Source organism: Mustela nigripes, chromosome 1 (genome assembly GCF_022355385.1).
Source record: "Mustela nigripes isolate SB6536 chromosome 1, MUSNIG.SB6536, whole genome shotgun sequence".
Lineage (NCBI taxonomy): Eukaryota > Metazoa > Chordata > Mammalia > Carnivora > Mustelidae > Mustela > Mustela nigripes.
In genome coordinates, this window is record NC_081557.1 from 151,534,737 (window position 1) to 151,560,128 (window position 25,392).

Consider the following 25,392-nt stretch of genomic DNA (forward strand, 5'->3'; position numbering starts at 1 on the left):
GTATGGCTGGGCTTCTTGTCTGAAATATTCTCTCTTAAACTGCGCCTTTCACTCCCCTATCCCAGTCTGTAATCACTATCTCAGCAGTCTCCTTAATTTCCCTGCGACACAGGTTGAATTCTGAAGCTCTTACAGCTCATGCCCACTCTTTGTCCTCTAGGCGTCTCCCAGTTTGGCAGTAACTGTGAGGGGTGTACCTGGTTCTAAAATGATGGTTTCGTCTGAGATCAAACTGGGGGTTTCACTTTCATTCAGAGCAGCCTCGATAAGCTGAAAAGCAAAAGCACAAAATAAAACTGTGAAAGGTAAAGTGAAATGGTGGCACTCATGTCAAGGGGCCATTAAGGAAGTGAGCCTTACTTGTGTCCTCAGCAGACGGAGCCATGAACTACTGAACTGGTCCAAGCTGCAGAGAGTCCAAAGACAGCCCAAGCACCTGTGATTTGCTGCTTTGCTTCGTGACAGCCTTAGCAACCCATTATGTTCGGCCAAGGTTAGTTGTCTGTCCAACCAATTAAAATTATTTGTCAACAACTCATAGAAGCACTCTCTTTGGTCTTTTAAAACCCCTGCTTTTTGTTCCCTAGGAGCACACAATTTGGGTTGCTACCCATGTCCGTGCTCCCCGAATGGCAATTCTGAGACCCCCAAATAAATACTTTTGTTTTATTTCTGCTCTGCTTCTTTTCTCAGTTGACAAACAAGTAATGTGTTACCTATATGTCATTTGGGCCCCTGGCCCCTCAAAGAGTTGGCTAAGCTTGGTCCAAAACCCAATATCACCGTCTGCGAGGGTCCGATGTCCTCTCGACTCCTCATGCTTTCCTCTGTCTTCGGCATTCCATTCCCTTCAAGGCGCATCTCCGATCAGCCCCCACGAGATTCTGGATGGGAGATCTGTCCCTTCACCATGTTCAACTCACTCACCTCAAGCCTTTCATGATTTTTTCCAGTAGATCTGCCCGAGGAGTGGTGGTGGTAGTCTTAAAGAGATGTCACCTCACGGGCTTTTGTTATCCTCCATCTACCCCCTCTCTGTCTCCTTCTCTTCCTTTTCTGAATCTACCACAAGACCCACCTCCCTGTCCTACACAGGGCATTTTACCCACATGCAGACGCTCTCCATTTCTGAGCTTCCAACATACACAGGTTCCACAGGCTTGTCTTCTGTACAAATACAGCACCCTCTCCGAAGGAAATTCTGACGAATTCAACTTTTCCACTCCAATGCACTAGAAAAACAGATTGGGAAAGGTCATGCTATGGCCAGAACTACTTAGTGCCATATTTTGGGAGGAGGTAATTTTTCATCTTTACTTTTGTAGTCTATTTTTTTTTTTTTTTAGTTAGTTTTGCCAAATAGCTTTAATTAGCCCTAGGTGGAATAATTTTTAAGGGCTCCCTCAACAGAGAATTACTTCACCTTTAACCCAAACAGTGTTGATTTGGTAATGCTTTCTCTTTGCCTCTCCTCTCCTGAAGACTCTAATTTGATGCAGAATCTCTCCCAGGGTAATGAAAGAATTTCTCTTTACTGTTGTGAAAAGCATAGCTGGGATACTCCCTGCGCTCATTGCTCGAATTCTCCTTATTCTGCTTATCCACTTGGCCCTATTTAAACAGATTGTTTGACGCCTGGGTGGCTCAGTTGGTTGGGCAACTGCCTTCAGCTCAGGTCAGGATCCCGAGTCCCGGGATTGAGTCCCACACTAGGCTCCCTGCTTGGTGGGGAGTCTGACCCTCTGCCCTCTCACACTCTCTCTCACTCACTCTCCCTCTTTAGTAAATAAAAGAAGGAGAAAGCGTAAGAGGAAGAACAAAAGGAAGGAGGGAGGAGCGGGGCTACTTAATCACCGTTGCTGTTTTCCCCTCTGTATTATAAAGCGAGTCTCCAGTCCATTGTTAAGCATGGTTAGTAGGTGAAGGGGAGGACAAACTATTAATGGGTACATGACGAAGAATGGATTATAGTGAAATGTACTTTTTTCATCTTTATTGTATCATTAATCATTGAGGGGAGGATAGGAGGTTTTGTCCTTTTATTTATTCCACTTTTTTTCTTTCTTGGAGAATCTCTGTGTTTTACTTATTTAGCTACACTTTACATGAAAGAACTTAAAGAATAATTTTATTTTATTTAATTTTTTTTTTAAGATTTTATTTATTTATTTGTCAGAGAGAGAGAGAGGAGTGAGAGTGAGCACAGGCAGACAGAGTGGCAGGCAGAGGCAGAGGGAGAAGCAGGCTCCCCGCCGAGCAAGGAGCCCGATGTGGGACTCGATCCCAGGACTCTGGGATCATGACCCGAGCCAAAGGCAGCTGCTTAACCAACTGAGCCACCCAGGCGTCCCTATTTTTTTTTTTTTTTTATTTTAAATGCTTGGGAATTTACAGAGTTATGTTCCTAGATTGGTATTATATCCATCTCAGATGAGACTTCAGAGTCATTTGCCCAAGGTTGATATAATAATAAAAATTGCCAAGTTATAAAATTTTCTCTAGTGCACTTGTGCTCTCTGAGGGAGGCCTGTGAGCATGGGCCCCACTTTTGCAGACCTTCTCAGCAGACAAAAGGGCTTCCAAGAACTGTTATGAACTAGAAGGTGTTATGCAGGATGTTATAGCTGACCGCAGATAGACCACCGGGACATGGGGTACATGCTACAAGCAACATCAACAGCAGCAGACGAGCAGCCTCACATGTACAGCAGACCGCAGATTAACCGCAAGTGCCCTTGATGCAGTGACTGAACTGGCATATAAGCAACACTGGCCCTCTGCTTGTCAGAGTGTGCTCTTGGGACACTCTCGCTCATCCTCCCGGTCGTTGCACCCAAAAGGTGTGCTCCAGAGAGGGGATCGGTCACCTTCTCGATCGATGCACCCAACCGGTGTGCTCCAGAGAAGGGGATCGGGCGGGAGTACGCTGGGTCCTCTCCCTAGCCCATGCGGCTAGAGTTGTCTGTCTTGTATTAGCTTGTGTGGTATGCGCTAATAAACAGCTTTCGCTTTCAGTTATTGTGTGTGACCCGTTTGCTCCCACCATCGAACCGGCTCACTCCCCTGGGAGCTCCGTGAGCGGCAGAGAGCTCCCACTCTCTCTCTCCCTTTTCCAGTTTTATCCTCTGTTTTTAATGCTTTACAAATACTTAACATTTTTCCCTCTTACAATCTTCAGACACTGAGAATTTTATACCACTTTCCTTTTAGGAAGTAAGGAAAATATAAGTCTAATCTTGCTGCAAAATGACTCAGGGTTCCCTTAAAATTTTTTTTTTTTCCTTTCTAGATATTTAGTTTATTCATTTGAGAGAGAGAGAGAGCACCAATGGGGGGAGAGGCAGAGGGAGAGGGAGAAGCAGACTCTCCGCTGAGCAGAGAGCCTGATGCAGGACTTGATCCCAGAACCCTGAGACCATGACCTGAGCTGAAGGCAAACGCTTAACCATCTGAACCACCCAGGTGTCCCTCAGGGTTCCCTTTCAAACATGACTTTCATGAAAAATGAGAGATGGTGAGCAGAAGGCAGATCAGAACCTTGTGCTTATTTAATGATCTGTTGTTGACCCACTGTCTAAATTGCTTTAGGCCTTTCCTGATTTAATTTTTTTTTTTTTAACTATTGGGGTACCTGGGTCAGTTAAGTCAGTTAAGCATCTGACTCTTGATCTTAGCTCAGGTCTTGGTCATAGGGTTGTGAGTTTAAGCCCTGCACTGGGCTCTACACTGGGCATGGAGCCTATTTAAAAATAAATAAATAAAAATAAATAAAACTTTTTATTTTACTGTTGAATTGCAGTTGACAGACAATGTTACATTAGGTTTAGGAACACAATGTAGTGATTCAACAATTCTGCCCATTATGAAATGTTCACGCGGTACGCGGTACGTATAGTTACCTGATTTCTCTTTGTTCTAGGGTAATGGACCAAAACTTATTTTCATGGATGACTTATTCCTCTGCTCTTTCTTCAAATTCAATGAGTACCTGAACTAGCCAGAAGAGCGCACATTTTAAAAATTTGTTAAATAGAATAGATTTATCAAGGAATCATTTTTCTATTTTATTATATACTGTTTGACAACTGTTTCAAGTAGCATCAATTTTAACTCTATTTTTATAATTTAAAGATTTTTATTTTATTTTTTAAAAAAGATTTTTATTTATTTATTTGACAGATCACAAGATCACAAGGCAAAGAGGCATGCAGAGAGATAGGAAGGGAAGCAGGCTGCCTGCCGAGCAGAAAGCCTGATGCAGGCCTCGATCCCAGGACCCTGAGATCATGACCTGACCCAGAGGATTAACCCACAGAACCACCCAGGTGCCCTATAATTTAAATTTTTATTGGAGAAAGACATGTACTCAGATTTTAACAAGACCTGTAATGAAAAGCAGTACCCTCTGCCCCACTCATTTACTTATTTAAAAAAATTTTAGGGGCACCTGGGTGGCTCAGTGGGTTAAAGCCTCTGCCTTCGGCTCTGGTCATGATCCCAGGGTCTTGAGATCGAGCCCCGCGTCGGGCTTTTTGCTTGGCAGGGAGCCTGCTTCCTTCTCTCTCTCTGCCTGCCTCTCTGCCTACTTGTGACCTCTCTCTCTGTGTCAAATAAATAAAAAATATCTTTAAAAATAATTTTTTAAACAATGTATTATTCATACTGTTTTGCACAAAACTAAAATTTTTCTAGACATATCAAGAAGTAGTAAAGAGTGAACACAAAATCAAGAAAAACAGGAATTAATAGACACTGACTTCAAGATCTGTCAGTTGGAATTAGCAGAAAAACTTAAAAAAAAAAAAGGCATAAGTCCTCCTCTTCTCTCACCCTCCCCACCACAATCATCCCCACTGATCAGTGTCTATCTCTGAGGGTTTTTTGGGTTTTGTTTTTTTCTTTTCTTTTGTTTTGTTTTTCTTTTTTAATTCCAGAATGGTTAACATGCAATGTTATCTTAGTTTCAGGTATACAATATAGTGATTCAAAAATTCTATACGTTACTCAGTGCTCATCCTAATAAGTGTACTCTTAATCCTCTTCACCTGTTTCTCCCATCCCCCATCACCTCCCCTCAGGTAACCACCTGTTCTCTATAGTCAAGAGTCTGTTTTTTATCTGTCCCCCCCCACTCTGTTCATTTGTTGTTTCCTAAATTCCACAAATGAGTGAGATCATATGATATTTATCTTTCTCTGACTGACTTACTTCCTTAGCATTATACTCTCTAGCTCCACCCACGTTGTTGCAAATGGCAACATTTCATTCTTTTTTTTCTGACTGAATAATATTCCATTGTCTATATATACATCTTCTTTATTCATTCATCTATCGATGGACACGTGGGCTGTTTCCATAATTTGGCTATTGTAAATAACACTACAATAAACACAGGGGTGTATGTACCCCTTTGAATTAGTGTTTTTGTATTTTTTGAGTAAATACCCAGTGGAGTGATTACTGAATCTTAGGATAGTTTTATTTTTAATTTTTTGAGGAACCTCTGTACTGTTTTCCAGTTTGCATTCCCACCAACAGTACAAGAAGATTCATTTTTCTTCGCATCCTTACCAGCACTTGTTTCTTGTGTTTTTTATTTTAGCTTTTCTGAGAGCTGTGAGGTGACATCTCATTGTTGATTTACATTTCCCTGATAATGAGTGATGCTGAGTAGTTTTTCATATGTCTGTTGGCCATCTGTATGTATTCTTTGGAGAAATGTCTGTTCACATCTTCTGCCCATTTTTAAATTGGATTATCTGAGTTTTGTAGTGTCAAGTTGTACAAGTTCTCTATGTTAATATCCAACATCCCCTATATTGGATATTAGCCCTTCATTGGATATGTCATTTGCAAATATCTTCTCCAATTCAGTAGGTTGTCTTTTAGTTTTGTTGACTATTTCCTTTGCTGTACAGAAGCTTTTTATTTTGATGTAGTCCCAATAAAGAAGAGGCAAGAATATGCAAAGGGAAAAAGACAGTCCCTTCAACAAACGGTGTTGGGAAAACTGGACAACTACAGAAAAAGAATGAAACTGGGCCACTTTCTTACGCCATACACAAAAATAAACTCAAAATGGGGACACCTGGTTTGCTCAGTTGGTTAAGTGTCTGCCTTTGGCTCAGGTCATGATCTCAGGATTGTAGGATTGAGTCCTGCATCGGGCTCCTTGCTCAGTGGGGACCCTGCTTCTCCCTCTGCCTGCTGCTACCCCTGCTCGGGCTCTCTCTCTCTCTCAATCTTTGATAAATAAATACATAAAATCTTCAAAAAAACCCCCACAAAACTCAAGATGGATTAAGGACCTAAATGTGAGACCTGAAACCATGAAAATCCTGGAAGAGAGCACAGACAATAATGTCTTTGACACTGGCCATAGCAAAATTTTTCTAGGCATGTCCCCTGAGGGAAGGGAAACAAGAAAAAGGGAAACAACAACAACAACAACAACAACAACAACAAAAAGCTACTCAATTTTCATGGGGCTGACAGTTATTTATTTCTTGATAAATAACAGGTTCACTCTACTATTTTTTCTCCAATTTTACACATGCGCATAAAGGACGGGAAGAGCAGAGAGAGAGAGAGAATCTCAAGCCCGTTCCATGATCACCATAGAGCCCAACAGGGGGCTCTATCTCATGATTGGAGATCATGACCTGAGGGAAACCACAAGTCAGACGCCCAACTGACTAAGCAACCCGGGTGCCCCTATTTTACATATTCTTATTTACTTTCAATCAATTAGTTATCTTACACCTCCAAAAAACTGCCTTTTTCGTTTTTAGTGTATTCTTGCTTTATTCATCCATCCTTTAGTCATTCATTCATAATTCTTGATAGCAGGGTAAATGTCCTCTTAAGTTATACATATGAATCAGGTAAGCCATTTACTCCCCACAACCCTTCTCTCTTGCTCTCACTCTTTCTGCAAATAGCCACCGCTGGAGCTCCTTGGCCTTCTGTTCCAGTTGGGATTGGTTGCTCTCTAGGTCTGATGCACAACGATCATCCTGGAACTTCCTTTTCCTTTCTTGTGTGGGATTCCCTGTTCCCTAGATCCTATGTCTTTTTTAGTTAACTTTCCATCATGTGGAGAATCTTTTCTAAGCAGCTTCCCAATAAAAACAACATGATAAATAAAGTTTTGAAAACTTGGAATGTTTGAAGATGACTATATTCTACCCTCACGTTGATTTGGCTGGGAACTTAATTTTCAGTAGAAAATAATTTCTTCTGAGATTACGAAGATACTGTTCCATTGTCTTCTAGTTCCTGTGTGTATGTTGAGAAGCCTGTTTTTTCCATTCACAAGATTTTGTATATAAACTTTTTTCTCTTTCTGAAAGATTTAGGGATATTATCATCATCCTGGTGTTCTGAAAATTCATGTTGATGTGCTTTACTGCCAATATTTTAAAATTTATTGGCTATAATATTCAGAGGGCTCTTTCTATCTGTAGAGTTATAACCTTCATTTCTGAGTAAGCTCCGGAAGATCAGGAATTTTACTGCCTTACTCTTTAATGCTGTGTCCCCCAGGTTCTGGCACATCATAGGTACTCACTATACATGAACAAATGAATTCACGACTAAATGAAGAGGGGAATTTTTTGGTAATACTTTTTTTGTTAATTTCCTCCCTCCCTTTCTTTTATTATTTGGAACTTTTCTGGTTCTCTTGTTTTCTTATCTGTTCTTTCTTTTATTTTAGATCTCTTTGTCTCTGTTTTAATTTCTGTGGAATTTCCTTGGCTTTACCTTCTAAACGTGTGTGTGTGTGTGTGTGTTTAAGATTTTATTTATTTATTTGAGATAGAGAGCAAGCCAGCGAATGAGGAAGTGAGAACACAAGTTGGGGGAAGGATAAGCAGACTCCCTGCAGAGCACCACATCTGACTGGGGCTAAAACGCAGGACCCCAAGGTCACAAACTGAGCGGAAGTCAGACGCTTAACCAACAGCCACCCAGGTACCCCTCAAAATGTTCCTTTTATAAATTAGTACTTTTTTTTGTTCTAAGAATATCTTATGTCCTAGTATCTTAAAACTTGAGGATATCACACTTGTTTACTTGTTTTACTTTAATTTACTCAAAAGTTACGTGAAAAAATTAGTCTGCTTCTTTTCGCTTTACCCTCTGGGGTTTTAGGTTTCAGATTTTTTCTGTTCTACTAAGTTACTTAGCACACATCCATCTGCTTTCTACATTCTCTTCTCTGTTGTAGTCTTTTTTCTTTTTTAAAAAATTCTGTACTTTTATAGCTCTTTTTTGTTTAAAGATTTTATTTATTTATTTGACAGAGAGAGATCACAAGTAGGCAGAGAGGCAGGCAGAAAGAGAGGGGGAAGCAGGCTCCCCGCTGAGCAGAGAGCCTGATGCGGGGCTCGATCCCAGGATCCTGAGACCATGACCAGAGGTGAAGGCAGAGGCGTATTAGCCCACTGAACCACCCATGCGCCCGTCCTTTTATAGTTTTTAAAGATTCCTTAATTGGTATTTTAGAGAAATTATGAAAAGGAATGGTGGTAAGTTTATGTCTCAATCTACCAATTTAACTAGAATTTCCCACTACATTCTTCTGAAAACTTTAAAGGATTGGGATTGGGTAAGTTTTTTTATGAAGACTTGAACACAGCATGGAAAAATAGTCTTGATCATGAAGATGGTGAATGAGTTATTATTGTTTTTAGGTAATAAAATATAATGTTTTAATAAGTAGTCATAGCATATAAAACATTTTGTATATGTGTGAAAAGTTACTCTCCTGGATTTTATTTAAAAGTTTTAACGAGGATTTATACCACTTTTGATGGCCTTTGCAGAAATTCTAAGGCAAAGTTATACTAAACACTTGTCTACCCAAAATAGGGAGGAGAGAAGGGGAAAAAATAACATCTCTAAAAACTATTGTTCCACACATTTTAAACACAGAAACAACTCAAGGACAATGCAAATAGTGCTTTCATTTCAACACAGGCCCTCCGATGGCAGATAATTTCGCTCCCTCTTGGTGGCGCTGTCTGCAAGGAGTTTAATGAAAGAGCCTGAACCCACTAACGCCCAAAACAAAGTGGAAGGAGTCATTGCAGGGACTGATCATCTCCCAGAAGTACAGTTGATAAAATCGAGATAAAATCTCGGTTTCCCTCAATAATCTAAAGCAAGCAATGTCTACCGTAATGGTCTGTCATTTTAAAGACAATTTACTTACAAAGTTAATACATACACACATTAAAAAGTCGAGTCATACTGAAGACTTCTAAAAATGTATGCTCCTTTATCACTTCTTTTAGTTTTTTCTTTTTTTTTAGCCTTTTCTTTTAATAGTTACATGCATATTCTAGGAAAATAAGGTATATACAGCCATCTTTTGATTAACTTTCTTTTTTTTTTTTTTTAAAGATTTTATCTATTTATCAGAGAGAGAGAGGGGGAGAGAGCGAGCACAGGCAGACAGAATGGCAAGCAGAGGCAGAGGGAGAAGCAGGCTCCCCGCCGAGCAAGGAGCCCGATGTGGGACTCGATCCCAAGATGCTGGGATCATAACCTGAGCTGAAGGCAGCTGCTTAACCAACTGAGCCACCCAGGCGTCCCTTTTGATTAACTTTCGGTATTATTAACTGACTTCTGGGTTAGTCTAGACCCTCCAAGAGGCAGGCACAAAAGTGGGAAATTTATTAGGACAATGCCTCTAAGGACAAAGAGAGAGGGAACAAAGGGAAAATTGCAATGCTGTCAGACGGTTCTGCAGGGCTTCCTAAGTCAGAGAGAGGGAAAGGGGGAAGATTGGGCAGAATCACTTTATAGTGCAGAACAATTCGAAGGAAAAGTCAGCAAGGCCATTGGGGACTCTCTGAATCAGGGTCACCCATTGGAGAAATCCCCTCTCTCCCAGAAACCAGTTCACCTTAATATCCCTTTCTCTCTCAGTCCCTGCTGGGAGCAGCCCCTGGGAAGTACAGACTTGGCATAAAGGTAGTGAGGGATTTCAAAGCGCAGCGACTGGGCCCATTGCATGGATGTGTGTGTGTTCCCCACAGTCAGAAATCTGAGAACCAAGATGCCCTTTAACGGACGAATGGATAAGGAAGATGTGGTCCATATACACTATGGAGTATTATGCCTCCATCAGAAAGGATGAATACCCAACTTTTGTAGCAACATGGACGGGACTGGAAGAGATTATGCTGAGTGAAATAAGTCAAGCAGAGAGAGTCAATTATCATATGGTTTCACTTACTTGTGGAGCATAAGAAATAACATGGAGGACAGGGGGAGATGGAGAGGAGAAGGGAGTTGAGGGAAATTGGAAGGGGAGATGAACCATGAGAGACTATGGACTCTGAAAAACAACCTGAGGGTTTTGAAGGGGCGGGTGGTGGGAGGTTGGGGGAACCAGGTGGTGGATATTAGAGAGGGCACGGATTGCATGGAGCACTGGGTGTGGTGCAAAAACAATGAGTACTGTTACACTGAAAAGAAATGAAAAATTAAAAAAAAAAAAAAAGAAATCTGAGAAGGGACGTTCTCATGCCTGCCTCCACTTCCAGTATGACAGGTGAAGATTTCAGCTCCCTTTCATAGACCCTTTCCCCTCTTTTCTTCGCTCCAGTATAATGATACTCCAATTTTAATTACATCCATATTCAGGGTTGTCATTATTACAATTCCATAAAATTTGCTCATAGCTGAGCCAGAGATTGTATTATACTATTTTTACTGTGTACTTTTTGTATTTCCTAGAGATAGTAACTACCTCATTTCCCCCCCACCACTTGCTTAGTTTTGAAATTACGGCTAAAGTTTCCCACATTCCCAATAGATTTGTAAAATACTTCTTACTATAAATTTCCACATAGTAAATGTAACAGGAAATCTGCTAAGTTCCGGAGAGGGCTGGTAAATCATTAACAGCTAGCTGACCTGGGCGGGGGGTGTAGGGGTAACTGAACTCTGAAGTTTAGCTTTTCCCCTTTCATTGTGTAAATACAGATTTATACAGGACCTACTTCAAGCTACCAGTCGTGATGTCACTGACTGCAGGGTTGGAAAGAGAAGGACACAGTGTCTTATTGTGAGCCCGTACAAGTTGGCTCTGGCACATCATGGAAATGGCCCTCCTGGAACTCTTCTGCCTCATGTTCCAATCTGCTTTGTCACTCGGTAGGCCTGCTATAACCTCACCTCTCTTGTAGTTCCCTGTTTTTCTTCTAATTCTTGAAGTAGGTATTTAAAAAAAAATTTTTTTAAAATATTCTATTTATTTATTTGACACAGAAAGAGAGGGAACACAGGCAGGAGGAGTGGGAGAGGGAGAAGCAGGCTTCCCACTGAGCAGGGAGCCTGATTCGGGGCTTGATCCCAGGACCCTGGGATCATGACCTGAGCCAAAGGCAGACGCTTAACGACTGAGCCACCCAGGTACCCCTTGAAGTAGGTATTATCTTAATTTATCCTGTCATTTTGATGAAGCACATCTTCTCATTATTTCTTGAGAAAGGCCATATAGCAGGTTGGCAAGCTTTCAATTCTGTTTGCATCTACATTTTCAAACTTGCCTGAGAATGTCTCCCTCTACCCAATATTTCCCTGATAATTTTCTTATAGAGCTCTAGTTTTAAAACTAGGTCTCCTCAGAAATTTATAGGCATCGCTCCCTAGTCTTTTAGCTCCCTAATGTTGTTGTTATCTCCTTAAATGTTCTTTTAAAGGTTTTATTTAGTTTTTTATTTGAGAGAGAAAGAGAGAAGGACAGCAGATTCTACAACTGAGTACAGAGTCCCATGTGTGGATCAGACCTGCCACCCTGAGATCATGACCTGAGCTGAAACCAAGAGTGAGTTGCTTAACTGACTGAGCCACCTGGGCACCCCATCTCCTCAAACTTCTATTATTTATTTATTTAAGATTTTATTTGTCAGTGAGAAAGAAAGAGAGCACAAGCAGGGAGAGCAGCAAGCAGAGGGAGAAGCAAACTCCTGGATGAGCAGGGAGCCTGATGTGGGACTTGATTCCAGGATCCTGGCTGGGATCATGACCCAAGCCAAAGGCAGATGCCTCACCATCTGAGCCACCGAAGCATTCCTCATCAAACTTTTAAATGCGAAGTGATTTTCTCTCCATGAGTGTTTATAATCATCTCTGTCCTTAGTGGTTTGCAATCATGCACTTTTTTTTTTTTTTTTAGATTTTAAAAATTAACATATAATGTTACAGGTCTGTGACTCTCCAGGCTTACGCACTTCACAGCACTCACCATAGCACATACCCTCCCCAATGTCCCTACCCTCTCCCCCCAGCAACCCTCAGTTTGTTTCATGAGATTAAGAATCTCTTACAGTTTGTCTCCCTCCCAATCCCATCTTGTTTCAGATTCTTCTCCTACCCACTTAAGCCCCCATGTTGCATCACCACTTCCTCATATCAGGGAGATCATATGATAGTTGTCTTTCTCTGATTGACTTATTTCGCTAAGCATGATACCCTCTAGTTCCAACCACATCGTCGCAAATGGCAAGATTTCATTTCCTTTGATGGCTGCATAGTATTCCATTGTAGATCTATACCACATCTTCTTTATCCATTCATCTGTTGGTGGACATCTAGGTTCTTTCCATAGTTTGGCTATTGTAGACATTGCTCCTATAAACATTCGGGTGCACGTGCCCCTTCAGATCACTACATTTGTATCTTTCGGGCGATCATGCACTTTTTTATAAATATTTTCTCATTCCGTATTAGTAGCAATCTTTCAATCTGGACACTCACATGCAGGTTGTCCTTTCAGTTTGGACAATTATTTCCATCAATTCTAGTTACCTTTCTTCTTTGGTTTTATTGAAATTTCCTCCTTTTCTTATTTTTAAGTATATCTTTATTTTCTTCCTATTAGATATTGAGTGTACTGGATATACTAAAAACAAAAGCAACAACAAAAAAAACTTTTCCTTTTTTTTTTCTCTTTTTGTTCTTTCTAGCTATTTTCTTAATTTCACCTGCCAAAGTTTTCACAGAATTTTTTTATGCCTGTCATCTAATCTGTGATTGTTAAGAACTCTATTTTATTCTCTGCTATTTCCTTTTAATAATATTTATAATATCTTTAATATCAATAATATCTTTGTTTCTTTCTTTTTTTTTTTTTTAAAGATTTTATTTATTTATTTGACAGAGAGAGATCGCAAGTAAGCGGAGAGGCAGGCAGAGAGAGAGGAAGGGAAACAGGCTCCCTGCTGAGCAGAGAGCCCGATGTGGGAATCGATCCCAGGACCCTGGGATCATGACCCGAGCCGAAGGCAGTGGCCTAACCCACTGAGCCACCCAGGCGCCCCCAATATCTTTGTTTCTTGTATGCAGTATCTTTTCATATCTCTCTGAGGATATCAATTAAAGTTTAAGTTTTTATTTTCCTCTCTTTATTGTTTATTTTCAGTCTTTCAAAAGTTATTTATGGTCTTTATCCGCCATGTAGGAGGCATATTTTTCAAATGCCTGGCAATCCTGTGTCCCCAGTTCTAAAAAATCAAATAGAAATTCTAGAGACATTGGGTGGTTCACTGTAGTTTTTTCAGAGGACCATCAGATTTTTCCATTTTGGACCCCCACATGTCAGAATCTATAGAACTTTCCTCTTGTGTGATTCAGTTTCTTAAAGAAATAGCTGCCAATCTCTTGCCCGGGGGGATGGCTGGCTGTCTGGAGGAGGATGTGGGAAGCGTTCCTCTCTCGAGGTCATTTCAACAGTCTTATTATAGAATCTCATTTAAACATGAATTGAGGCCTTTCTGTGTATAGGCATTATGGAAGAGCTGAGAATCTGAAGAAGAAAGGACAAGGTTCCTACACTCAAGGAGCCTGATCCAGTGGGGAAACAGGAGAGCAACAGATAGTTGTAATCCAGTGTAGAAAAGTTATAAGAAGACGTGACTTTGTCCAGAAGTGATTAAGCACTATCACATCTCCACTCAGGCACAAGCCACACATGCACCCACCTCCTGTCCCGTTTCCCATTTCCCACCATTAGATCCAAGTTGTGTTCTCTTGCCTGCCCTACTGTTAGCTTCATTTCCCTTTTTCCTCTGCTGTCCTTAGTTTTCTGGGATTAGTTATTTGGTTTCTTCCCCACCAAATCATCTTGTAGATGCCGTATTTAAGGTTAAATTATAATACTGTTTGCCTGAGGAGGAAGACATGTGTTATAAATGGAGAAACTGATTTTGTAGAGATTGTTCTATAGACAGTCATAGAGAAGACGAAGGCAATAGGACATCATTAAGGACACCCAAGAAAAATATCCTGACCATAGCTTATTAGAAAAAAAGGTGATGTTTTAACTTACAATTACCATAAGTATTTACTAAAAGTTAACTTTATAATTTTATTTTCCCTTAAATTTATGGCAATTCTGTTATAAATGAATGCATTATACATAAATAATTTATGTTTAGGTTTTTTGGTGTTTGACCTTGTTACTGTCTTTGGGAACATCAGGACAAGAGCAGACACTTTAGTGTTTCTGTGACTGACTTGATTCATTCTTTAATCAATGACAGCTTCACATTTTTCAAAAACATTAATTCATCTTATTATTACCAACCAATGATTTTTTAGTGTCAGAATACAATTCGCAACTGAAATATAAAAGTTTGCTTCATTATTAAGAAAGTGTCTGGGGGTGCCTGGGTGGCTCAGTTGGTTCAGCCTTGATCTTGGGCTCAGACTGTGATCTCAGGAACTTAGGATCTAGCCCTGCATTAGACTCCCTGCTGAGCAGGGGCCTCTGCCTTGCTGCTCGCCCTGCTTGTACTGTCTCTCTCCCTCTCTGTCAAATAAACAAATAAAATCTTTTAAAAAATTAAAAAAGCAAGTGATGATGGAAAAAAATTTTTTTAAAGTAAGTTTTATGCCCAACTCATGGTGTAACTTGAACTCATGGCCTCGCGAGCAAGAATCACATGCTCACCAACTGAGCCTGCCAGTTGCCGCTCAACTCAGACATTTTGAACAGGCTTCAAACTTACAGATTTTGAATGAAGCAGCCATATAATTGAGAGCCAGCCAAAATAAAACAAGAGGAGGTAATGTATGTCACCTCTAGCCTACAAAAGCTTTCACTGGTGATTCACCAGCCTCTTATTCCCCCTGCTGACCAAATGTGGAGGACAGGAAAGCCCAGTAGGAGACCAGAAACACACACACAAAATAGCTTGCTCTCCTGAATGGATTTCATTTAAATGGTGAATAAACTATTCTATAAGCCACTGGGATATGTGGATTTATCTGTTACTGGGGTTACTATTGCCTTAAAGGATACACCTCTTCACGAAACTATCCTGCACCTTCATTTTTTTTTTCCAGGCTCATTCATTCCTTTATTTATTTTAAGTAATCTTTACACCGAATGTGGGGCTTGAACTCCTACCCCCAAGATCAAGAGTCACAAGCTCCACCAGCGACAGAGCCAGCCCAACGCCCCTCACACATTCATTAATTTAAGAAATATTTAACAACATGTAAAGAGCAGCCGCTGTATCAAGCCACTGGGATGCAGTAGTAAGTAAGACTGGTAAGGTGCTCCTCTCTTGGAGCTTATATTCTCATGGAAGGGAGACAGCCATTAAATGAGTAAGCAAATAAATAGTAACCAGGGTCAGATAGGAGGAGGTGCTAGGAAAGAATAAGACAGAGTGAAGACCAGCAGGACGTAGAGGCTGGTGTAGATGGGGTGCTCATGGAAAGACACTGTGACGATATGACATTTGGGCGGAGGCTTGAACGATGCCTCAGCTACATTTCTTTGGAAAAGAAGCATTTTCCAAAATGAAAAATTCCTTTCTAATATCCTTTCAAAATAAGCCTTTCTGCTCTGAATCAGAGTACATGCCAATGAATCCTCAGAAATCTCTCCCTAACCTAAGATAGCTAACTGATTCCACAGCTAGAGCAGTAGCAGCTGAACCACGATCACCTGACTTGACCAAAGTACTTTTTGACAATCCCAGAGCCCTTGATTACCTAACTGCTGAACAAGGGGGCATTTGTACGATTACAAATCCACCTGTTGCACATGGATAAATGCCTCTGAAGGCGTAGAAATTCAATTACACGAGATCAGAGAACAAGCCCGTTGGTTATAACAAATTTCACCTATTGACCCCCCCACACACACCTCAATCTTTCGACCTACTTAGCGCGTTACCTTCAGGTTTGGGCTCCTGGTTTAGAACCATCATAAAAACTAGATTTGTCATGTTACTTTTGATTCTGCTTTGCATAGTTATTTTTAAGTCTTGTGCCTGCTGCTTGGCAAATCTTTGTAGAAATAAATTCTATAGGGTGACACCAGTTCAGTGTTTTGATATGCTCTCTGACATTTATGACCTTGACAAGATATAGACTTCAGATAAGAACTACCTGAGAGTTCTCTCTCCTAACTAAACTTGTTTTTTTTGTTTTGTTTTGTGTGTGTGTGTGTGTGTGTGTGTGTTTGCCCAGAGGTGAGTGCAAACAAGTCCTGCACTACCACAAATTATGCAGTTGAGTTTCCCGCATTTGGGGACATCTCAGGGGTCAGCCCATCTGGAATACCAAGGATGAGCCTCACGCTCGGAAAACAGCGTACATGATCATGGTATCTCCCCTGCCAGGTTAGTATCCTAACCTCCCTGGAGACCAGTTATGTTCTTACATGGTTTCCAACTGCTATGCACTTGCCCTCTGATGTGGGACATAACAACCGGAATAGGTCCTTCCTGGCACCAAAGGACAAAAACCACTAAGTGCAGAAAACCAAACTCTTGACCAGTGCTACTTTGGAGAAAATCTGGATCAAAAAGGGGAAATGTGAAACTGAATAAAAGAAACCTCATTTAAAATGGAGTAAGGAGGCCAGAGGGGAACCTCCTACACCCTATCACTTGTCATCAATTGTAGACCCAACAGAAAGAGACATACCTTACCTCCTTGCCCGGCAACAACCTCAATCAATAAAAAAAAATAATAAAAAAAAACCACAACCCAGCCAATGAGAAACCATAATACCCTGATCTCTTGCTTTCCTCCAAAAGACTTTAATTCAAAGCAGTCCCTCCCAGTTTCCTACTTTTCTCTATAAAGTTTTCTGTCCCTTCATCTCCAGACTTGCTTATGGTTTGCCATAGCTTGAATATCTTGACTGGCAATACCTTTGCTATTTCTGAAAAAAACTATTTTGCTGGGAAAGAGCTGGCTGTCAGGGTCAACAACCTTGAGCAGAATCAGTCTTGTATTTTTTTTTTTTAAGATTTTATTTATTTATTTGACAGAGATCACAAGTAGACAGAGAGGCAGGCAGAGAGAGAGAGAGGAGAGAGCAGGCTCCCTGCTGAGCCGAGAGCCCGATGCGGGGCTTGATACCAGGACCCTGGGATCATGACCTGAGCCAAAGGCAGAGGCTTTAACTCACCAAGCCACCCGGGCGCCCCCAGTCTTGTATTTTAAAAGATGACTTTGGTTGCTGGGGAATATTGTAGGATGTCCAGGTAGAAGCCAGGAGAAACCTAGGAGGCTGTTGCAATAATCCAGGCAAAGTGAGACAATGACTTGGACCAGGGTGGCAGCAGAGGACACATGGTGAGAAGGGGCTGAATTACAGATGTGGTTTGAGTGAAGAGTGGACAGGATTTGCTGATGGTTTAGATATGAAAAAGGAAAATGACAATCAATGACAACTTCAATGATTTTAGCCTGAGACTCAGAAGGATGATGTTGCCATCTGCTATGATAGAAAAGACCCCATGAAGAGCTGGTTTAAGAATGAATATTGAGGGACGCCTGAGTGGCTCACTGGGTTAAAGCCTCTGCCTTCGGCTCAGGTCATGATCTCAGGGTCCTGGGATCGAGCCCCACATCGGGCTCTCTGCTCCGCAGGGAGCGTTCTTCCTCCCCAATCTCTCTCTGCCTGCCTCTCTGCCTACTTGTGATCTCTCTCTCTCTGTCAAATAAATAAAATCTTAAAAAAAAAAAAAGAATGAATATTGAGAGCTTGGTTTGGGAGATGTTAAACTTGACATGTTTATTAGACATTATATGTCTCATCTTATTAATTGCCAAAATAATTCTGGAAGTAGGTATTATTGTCAATTTCATCTTACAGATGAGAAAAACCAGAGTTGAGGGAAGTTAACTAAGTTGCCTATCCTCACACACTAGTAAATGGAAAAGGCAGATTAGAACCTGAGTCTTTTGGAATCCAATATCAGGATTCATCCCAGCACCAGTCTGTCCTACCTTCTTCTACAGACTGTTTTTCACCTTACTCTCTATGACCTAGAGTTTTTCCACCTTGCTTTCAATACAGACTGTTCTTAGTAAGTCTCTATCTCTGGTACCTGGTTACTACCTAAGCTCTGACGATTAAGCATAGGATTTTTACGTGATGACCATGCATGGCAGAGATTGCTAATAAGCAAACCTCCCCCTAATTCCAAATGTGTCCATGATTGCCTAGGTAGACACTAAATTCTCAGTTCCCCTTATAGCTACGAGTAACAATACAACTAAATTATGGCAGAGCCATAGGAATGAAGTGGCACTCGTGACTTCCAGACCATATACTTAGAAGGAAGCTGCTTTCCTTTCTCTTCCTCTTTCCCATTTTCTTTGGTCTAGAACCAGGACATGCTGGAGCACAAGGGATACACCTTCAGGGAAGGTGGGGCAAAAGAAAGAGTCTGGGTCCCTAAATGACATTGTAGAGCAGAGCTGGCTTCTCCTGGACCATCCAACACCTTAGACTACTTTTCAAATACGAGAAATTAAACCTTCTCTATTGGGTAAGCCAGTATTAGGAGAAGCTGAACTACTGGCTTAGCCATATATAGCACTGATCAATCAATATACCACAGCTTCCAGAAGGTAGTGCCATATAGTGGTCAAGAATACAGGATCTACCGGACAGTGGGTCTGGTCCTGTCTATGCTATTCAGGAGCTGTGCATCCTGGCCTGCCTACAGAATCTCTCTGTGCCTCAGGTCCTGTATTTTATTTTACTTTTTGCAGATTTCATTTATTTACTTATTTATTTAGAGCCCAAGTCAAGGGAGGAGCAGAGGAGGGAGGAGTGAGAGAATCTCCAGCAGACTCTGCGCAGAGCATTGATCCCGATGTGGGGCTCAATCTCATGACCCTGAGATCACGAACTGAGCCAAAATCAAGAGTTGAACGCTGAACCGACTGAGCCACCCAGGCGCCTCTCAGCTCCTGTACTTTAAGAATAACAAGAGTATCTACCTCATAAAGGTTTTACTATGGTTAAATAATTTATTTACTTATTTTATTTTTTAAAAAGATTTTATTTATTTGACAGAGAGAGGCAGGGTAAGCAGGCTCCCTGCCAAGCAGAGAGTCCAATGAGGAACTTGATCCCAGGACCCTGAGACCATGACCTGAGCTGAAGACAGAGGCTTAACTCACTGAGCCACCCAGGAGCCCCTGGTTAAATAATTTAATATGTGCAGGCCATTTCGAGCACTGGCCAGAGCATGGTAAGGGCTCGATAAATATTAGCTATATAGGCAATATTTTAAAAGATGAGAACAAACTATTCACATTGAGATTAAATCATGACCCAGAAAACATCGTATTTGAATTGGGATGAGTGAGGATCAGGCAGGGATCATTTTTGAAAAAGAATACTTGAGTGCTTTGCCCCTTTCCCTTCCTGGTGACGGCAGAAAAGGCTAGCTGTCCATCCACACGTTGTGCTTCCTCTAACAGCGTGCTGTCTCACTCACTATCCAGCCACGGGCTCTTTGTCCCCAGGCTTTCTAAATTAGTTCCTGGTTGAAGGCTTTAGTATTAGTATTATTGTGATAAAATATACCTAATATAAAATTTACTGTTTTAACCATTTTTAAATGGTTCAGCTACAGTCCAGTGTTGGTTAGTACATTCACATTGTTGTACAATTATCATCACCATCTCTAGACCTTTTTCACCATCCCAAACTAAAGCTCTATTCAGTTTATATATATATATATTTATATTTTATATATATTTATTATTTTTAAGCTTTTAAAAAAATTTAATTTTAATTCTAGTACACCTAACACAGGGTTATATTAATTTCAGGTGTACAATATACTGATCCAACAATTCTTTACATTATCAGTGCTCATCATGATAAATGTGTTCTTTGATCCCCATTACCTATTTTACCCAGCACCCCCCCCCACTCCTTCTCCGGTAACCATCAGTTTGTTGTCTGTAGTCAGTTTCTTGGTTTGTCTCTCTTTCTCTCTCTTTCCCCTCTTCATTCATTTGTTTGTCTTTCTTTCTTTCTTTCTTTCTTTCTTTCTTTCTTTTTTTTAAGATTTATTTATTTGACAGACAGAGATCACAAGTAGACAGAGAGGCAGGCAGAGGGAGAGGAGGAAGCAGGCTCCCTGCTGAGTAGAGAGCCCGATGCGGGCCTCGATCCCAGAACTCCGGGATCCTGACCTGAGCTGAAGACAGAGGCTTTAACCCACTGAGCCACCCAGGCGCCCCCATTTGTTTTGTTTCTTAACTTCCACGTATGAATGAGATCATATGATATTTGTGTTTCTTGGACTTATTTCGCTTAGCATTATACTCTCTAGCTCCATCTGCATCTTTGCCAGCGGCAAGATTTCACTCTTTCTTATGGATGAGGAATATTCCATTGTATATCTATATATCATCTCTTCTTCTTCTTCTTCTTTTTTAAGAGAGAGAGAGAGTGAGCATGAGATGGGGAAGGGGCAGAGTGAGAGGGAAAGAGAATCTTAAGCAAGCTCCACACCCAGTGCAGAGCCCCAAATGGGGCCAGATCTCATGATCCTGAAATCATGAGCTGAGCCGAAATCAAGAGTCTGACACTTAACCAACTGAGCCACCCAGGCACGCCTCCCTTTTCAGAAGAGATTTATTTATTTTTATTTTAGAGAGAGAAAGAGAGAAAGAGACAGCATGCATGAGAGTTGGAGGGCAGAGGGTGGGAGGAGCAGTAGGAAAGGGAGAGAGAGAGAGAGAATCTCAAACAGACTTGGCGCTCAGTATGGAGCCCAAAGGGGGGCTCAATCCCACAACCCTAAGCCCAAACCAAGAGTCCAATGCCCAACTAATGAGCCATCTAGGACCCCTATACCACACCTTTATCCATTCATCTGTTGATGGACACATGGGTTGCTTTCATAATTTGGCTATTATAAATAATGCGGCAATACGCATAGGGGGCATATACCCCTTTGAATTAGTGTTTTTATATTTTGGGGGTAAATACCTGGGAGTGTGATAACTGAATTTTAGGGTAGTTCTATTTTTAACTTTTTGAGGAACCTCTATACTGTGCTCCAGAGTGGCTGTACCACTTTGCATTCCCACCAATGGTGTACGAGGGTTCCTTTTTCTCAACATCCTTGCCAAAAGTTATTGTTTCTTGTGCTATTTAATTAAATTAAAAAAATTTTTAAGATTTTATTTATTTATTTGACAGAGAAAGAGATCACAAGTTGGTGGGGGGAGCAGGCCCCCTGCTGAGCAGAGAGCCTGATGCGGGGCTTCATCCCAGGACCCTGAGATCATGATCCGAGCTGAAAGCAGAGGCTTAACCCACTGAGCCACCCAGGTGCCCCGTGTTTTTAAATTTTAAACATTCTGACAGGTATAAGGTGATATCTCATTGTTTATTTGCATTTCCCTGGTGATGGCTGATGTTGAAACTCCGTATGTTTTAAGCCATAACTCCTCGTTCCTTCCTCCCACCAGTTCCTGGCCACCACTGTTCTACTCTCTGTCGACACACATTTGGTTTTTTGTTTTGTTTTGTTTTTTAAAGATTTGATTTATTGCAGAGAGAGACAGGGAAAGAGACTCTGAAGCAGATTCCACTGAGTGAAGAGCTTGTTGTGGGCATCAATCCCGGGACACTGAGATCATGACCTGAGGTGAAACCAAGAGCTGGATGCTCAACGGACCGAGCCACCCAGGTGCCCCTGTCTACCCATAATTGACTAGTCTAGGCACCTCATATAACTGGAATTATAATATCTGTCCTTTTCCTCTGGCTTACTTCACTTAATATGATGTCTTCAAAGTTCACCCATGTTATAGTATGTGTCAGAATTTCCTTCCCTTTAAAGGTGGAATATTCCATTGTGTGCATCTATCACATTTGGTTTAGCCACTCATCTGTTGATAGATATTCATTCGGATGGGCTACAGGATTTTTAGAAGTGGATGAGGCTTCTCCAGTTCTCTGTTATTCTATCTGATTTAGAAAGCCCTGAGATCTTAGAAAACAGACAAACTTCAAGAAGGAAGGGAATTGTACCCTGAAACAACTGAAAACTGCCCTCTGACCAGGCATACCTGCCTGGGTCCTTTATAAGAGCAAGAAACACATTTTCATGGTATTAGTTAACCACTGGAAATGTGGAGTTTATTTGTTACAACATCTTGTGTTACTGCAGAGTACTCATACACCTTTATTGACTTGACAAAATACTTTTGGTCACTGAACCACAAAAATAATATTTTCCCCCTCTTTCTACTATCACAATGCCTCTGCCTCTAGAAAACCACAGTCCTGGGGCTTCTGGATGGCTCAGTTGGTTAAGTGTCTGACTTTGGCTCAGGTCATGATCTCAGGGTTCTGGGATCGAGCCCCATGTTGAGCTCCCTGCTCAGCAGGGAGTCTCCTTGTCTTTCTCGCTCTGCCCCTCTTCCCACTTTTTCTATCTCTCTCTCTCTCTTTTTTTTAAATATTTTATTTATTTATTTGTCAGAGAGAGAGAGAGGAGTGAGAGTGAGCACAAGCAGACAGAGTGGCAGGCAGAGGCAGAGGGAGAAGCAGGCTCCCCGCTGAGCAAGGAGTGGGACTCGATCCCAGGACGCTGGGATCATGACCTGAGCCGAAGGCAGCCGCTTAACCAGCTGAGCCACCCAGGCGTCCCTATCTCTCTCTCTCTTAAATAAATAAATACTTAAAAAAAAAAAAAAAGAAAAGCACAGTCCCTTAATAAAAAAGCAAGCAATATTGAAGGAGCTCTTTACACTTTGCCCCCTCAGTAAGAGTAAGAATTTTGACTTCTTTTCCAGAACCTACTGAAGATTAGTGCATCTCTTACCTTGACTGAACTAAGATATTCCTCTGTGCAATCTTGGGTCATGTTTCAGTTCAAATAATGCATTTTCTTTAATGAAACTGCACAAAGTCCTTCAGGCCAAAATCATCAGAGCTTCACTTGGCAGAGGTCCTGGCAAATCATTTGTGTTGGCACCACCTCCAGATATGTTTGTTTAAGCTCTGCCAGCCAAAATGTATAATGCTTACCTTTCTCATATTTAGCAAGGTTTTGAAAAAAGAAGGCAGCTCCTTCTGTGAAGCATGTACAGACTGATCTTAACCCCATCTGGTGACAGGTTACGTAAGAGTGAATAAAACACATTAACAGTTTCCTTGCTGACAAGAGTGACTACAGTCAGACTGGCTTACCCAGAATTCCAAGATTCCAGGAGCCTCCAGGTGTCTGGTCTACCTTGTCTCCCTCAGATTCCTCTTTAGGTCATTTCGAAGAGCAACTTGTTTTCCAACACATCTTTTAACTGAAGGGTGGATTTTCCTGGCATTCAGTCTGGAAAAATTAGAAAGCCGGAGATACAAATTTTAAATGTGTGTTGGAAAAGTCAAGGGATGGTAGTTGACTCCATCTCTGCAGGGTCGAAAGGACCTGAGAGCACAGTCATGTGAGGAGTGCAGAGCTGGCATTAGTGGAAATGCTAAGCCTGGTTGTCTCTGGCCATGCTGGCTCCCAGGGTACCAGCTCTTGAGGATCTCACCCTGAACGGGGTGTGGGGGTGGGAGAGGATTCACGAGAAAGGAAAGGGAGAGAGAGGGCTGGGAATGTGAAGCATCAGAAATGGAAGTCAGAAGACAGGATGAAGGAGGAAGAATTGGTAAGGTGGTGGGTGAATCAGAAGGGGAAGAAATGGAAGGAGAAAAGGAGAATAAAGCAACGAAGAGGGAAAGGGGAAAGGAAAAATGTGAAGGAGTGAGGGAAAGGGATGGAAATTAACATTCACCCAGTACCTTTTAGATAAATGATAATAGTCTTAAGGCTGGAATCTTACTTTTCAATTTGTTGGGACAGGGGCTAGGGCTGGGCTTTAGCCACTGAAAGCCATGATGTCCATAAAATCTTGTCCTGGATGACAGCTGGTTGGTAGTTGGAGGGGCCTTCAGCCACGAGCGGACCCACAAATTGCAGGGCCCTGCACAAAATGAAAACGGGGGATCTCCTGTTTTAAAATTACTATGAATTTCAAGATGGTGACAGCAGAGTATGAAAGCAATTGTGGGGCCCTCCCGAGCACAGGGCCTCCAGCAGCTCCACAGATTTCATTTCCATAAAGCTCATCTTGTCCTCAACATATTGGCATGACTAGAAAGCTAGAAAAGGAACTTACATTAAGGTAGTGTCTATATGATAGAAAACCATCTGGTTGACCAAAATTGCATCTTGGGCACCATTTAAGTGAAATGGTCGCTTAGAATTTTTCTTAGACCATCTATTTGCCTTATGTTATATCAACTTAGCTCAGTTTTCTTTTGTACCTGGCTCTACCACCTAGGGCTTTATCTTTAAGATAAGACTTGTGCTTCCTTAGTTAGGACAATAACTACTATGAAATTAATAGCTACTCATAGTTTTAAATATCAGGCTCAAAGATGGTATTAATTGCACAAGAAAGGGTCAGATTAGCTCAAATTTATCAAACATAAGGAGACTTTGTGATAAGCTCATGCAGACACAGAGGAAGAAAGCATGGAGAAGAAATTCATAAAAATGTAATAATGTGTTGGGGCGCCTGGGTGGCTCAGTGGGTTAAGCCGCTGCCTTCGGCTCAGGTCATGATCCCAGGGTCCTGGATCGAGCCCCGCATCGGGCTCTCTGCTCAGCAGGGAGCCTGCTTCCTCCTCTCTCTCTGCCTGTCTCTCTGCCTGCTTGTGATCTCTGTCAAATAAATAAATAAATAAAATCTTTAAAAAAAAATGTAATAATGTGCAATTATTAAGAAAACAAGTAAAGTTTATTTAACTTGTATATTTTCCTTTATGCTAATGACAAGTGACTCTAAATCCCCTTTGTCCTGTGTTCTGGGTGGCTCTAAGTTTCATATTTAGTTCATTTTTTTTTTTAAAGATTTTATTTATTATTTGAGAGAGAATGAGAGAGAGAGAAAGAGAGAGAGAGAGAACAAGTAGGAGGAGGAGCAGAGAGAAAAGCAGACCCCATGTGGAGCAGGGAGCCTGATGTGGGACTCAATTCCTGGGATCCTGGGATCATGCTGAGCCAAAGGCAGATGCTTAATGACTGAGCCACCCAG

The 25,392-nt window shown here is 41.4% G+C and overlaps 1 long non-coding RNA gene and 1 other non-coding gene across 2 annotated transcripts; both read right to left on the bottom strand.

Moving 5' to 3' along the window:
* Window positions 1-219: 219 nt before the first annotated feature.
* LOC132013948 (uncharacterized) lies at window positions 220-23,181 on the bottom strand. The gene is made up of 4 exons (XR_009403176.1): window positions 23,133-23,181; window positions 1,110-1,232; window positions 361-502; window positions 220-270 (listed from the first exon to the last, which is right to left on the bottom strand). It is a non-coding gene; the product is annotated as an uncharacterized LOC132013948 (long non-coding RNA).
* On the bottom strand, window positions 16,498-16,660 carry LOC132008489 (U1 spliceosomal RNA). The gene has a single exon (XR_009401645.1). It is a non-coding gene; the product is annotated as a U1 spliceosomal RNA (small nuclear RNA).
* Window positions 23,182-25,392: the final 2,211 nt, after the last annotated feature.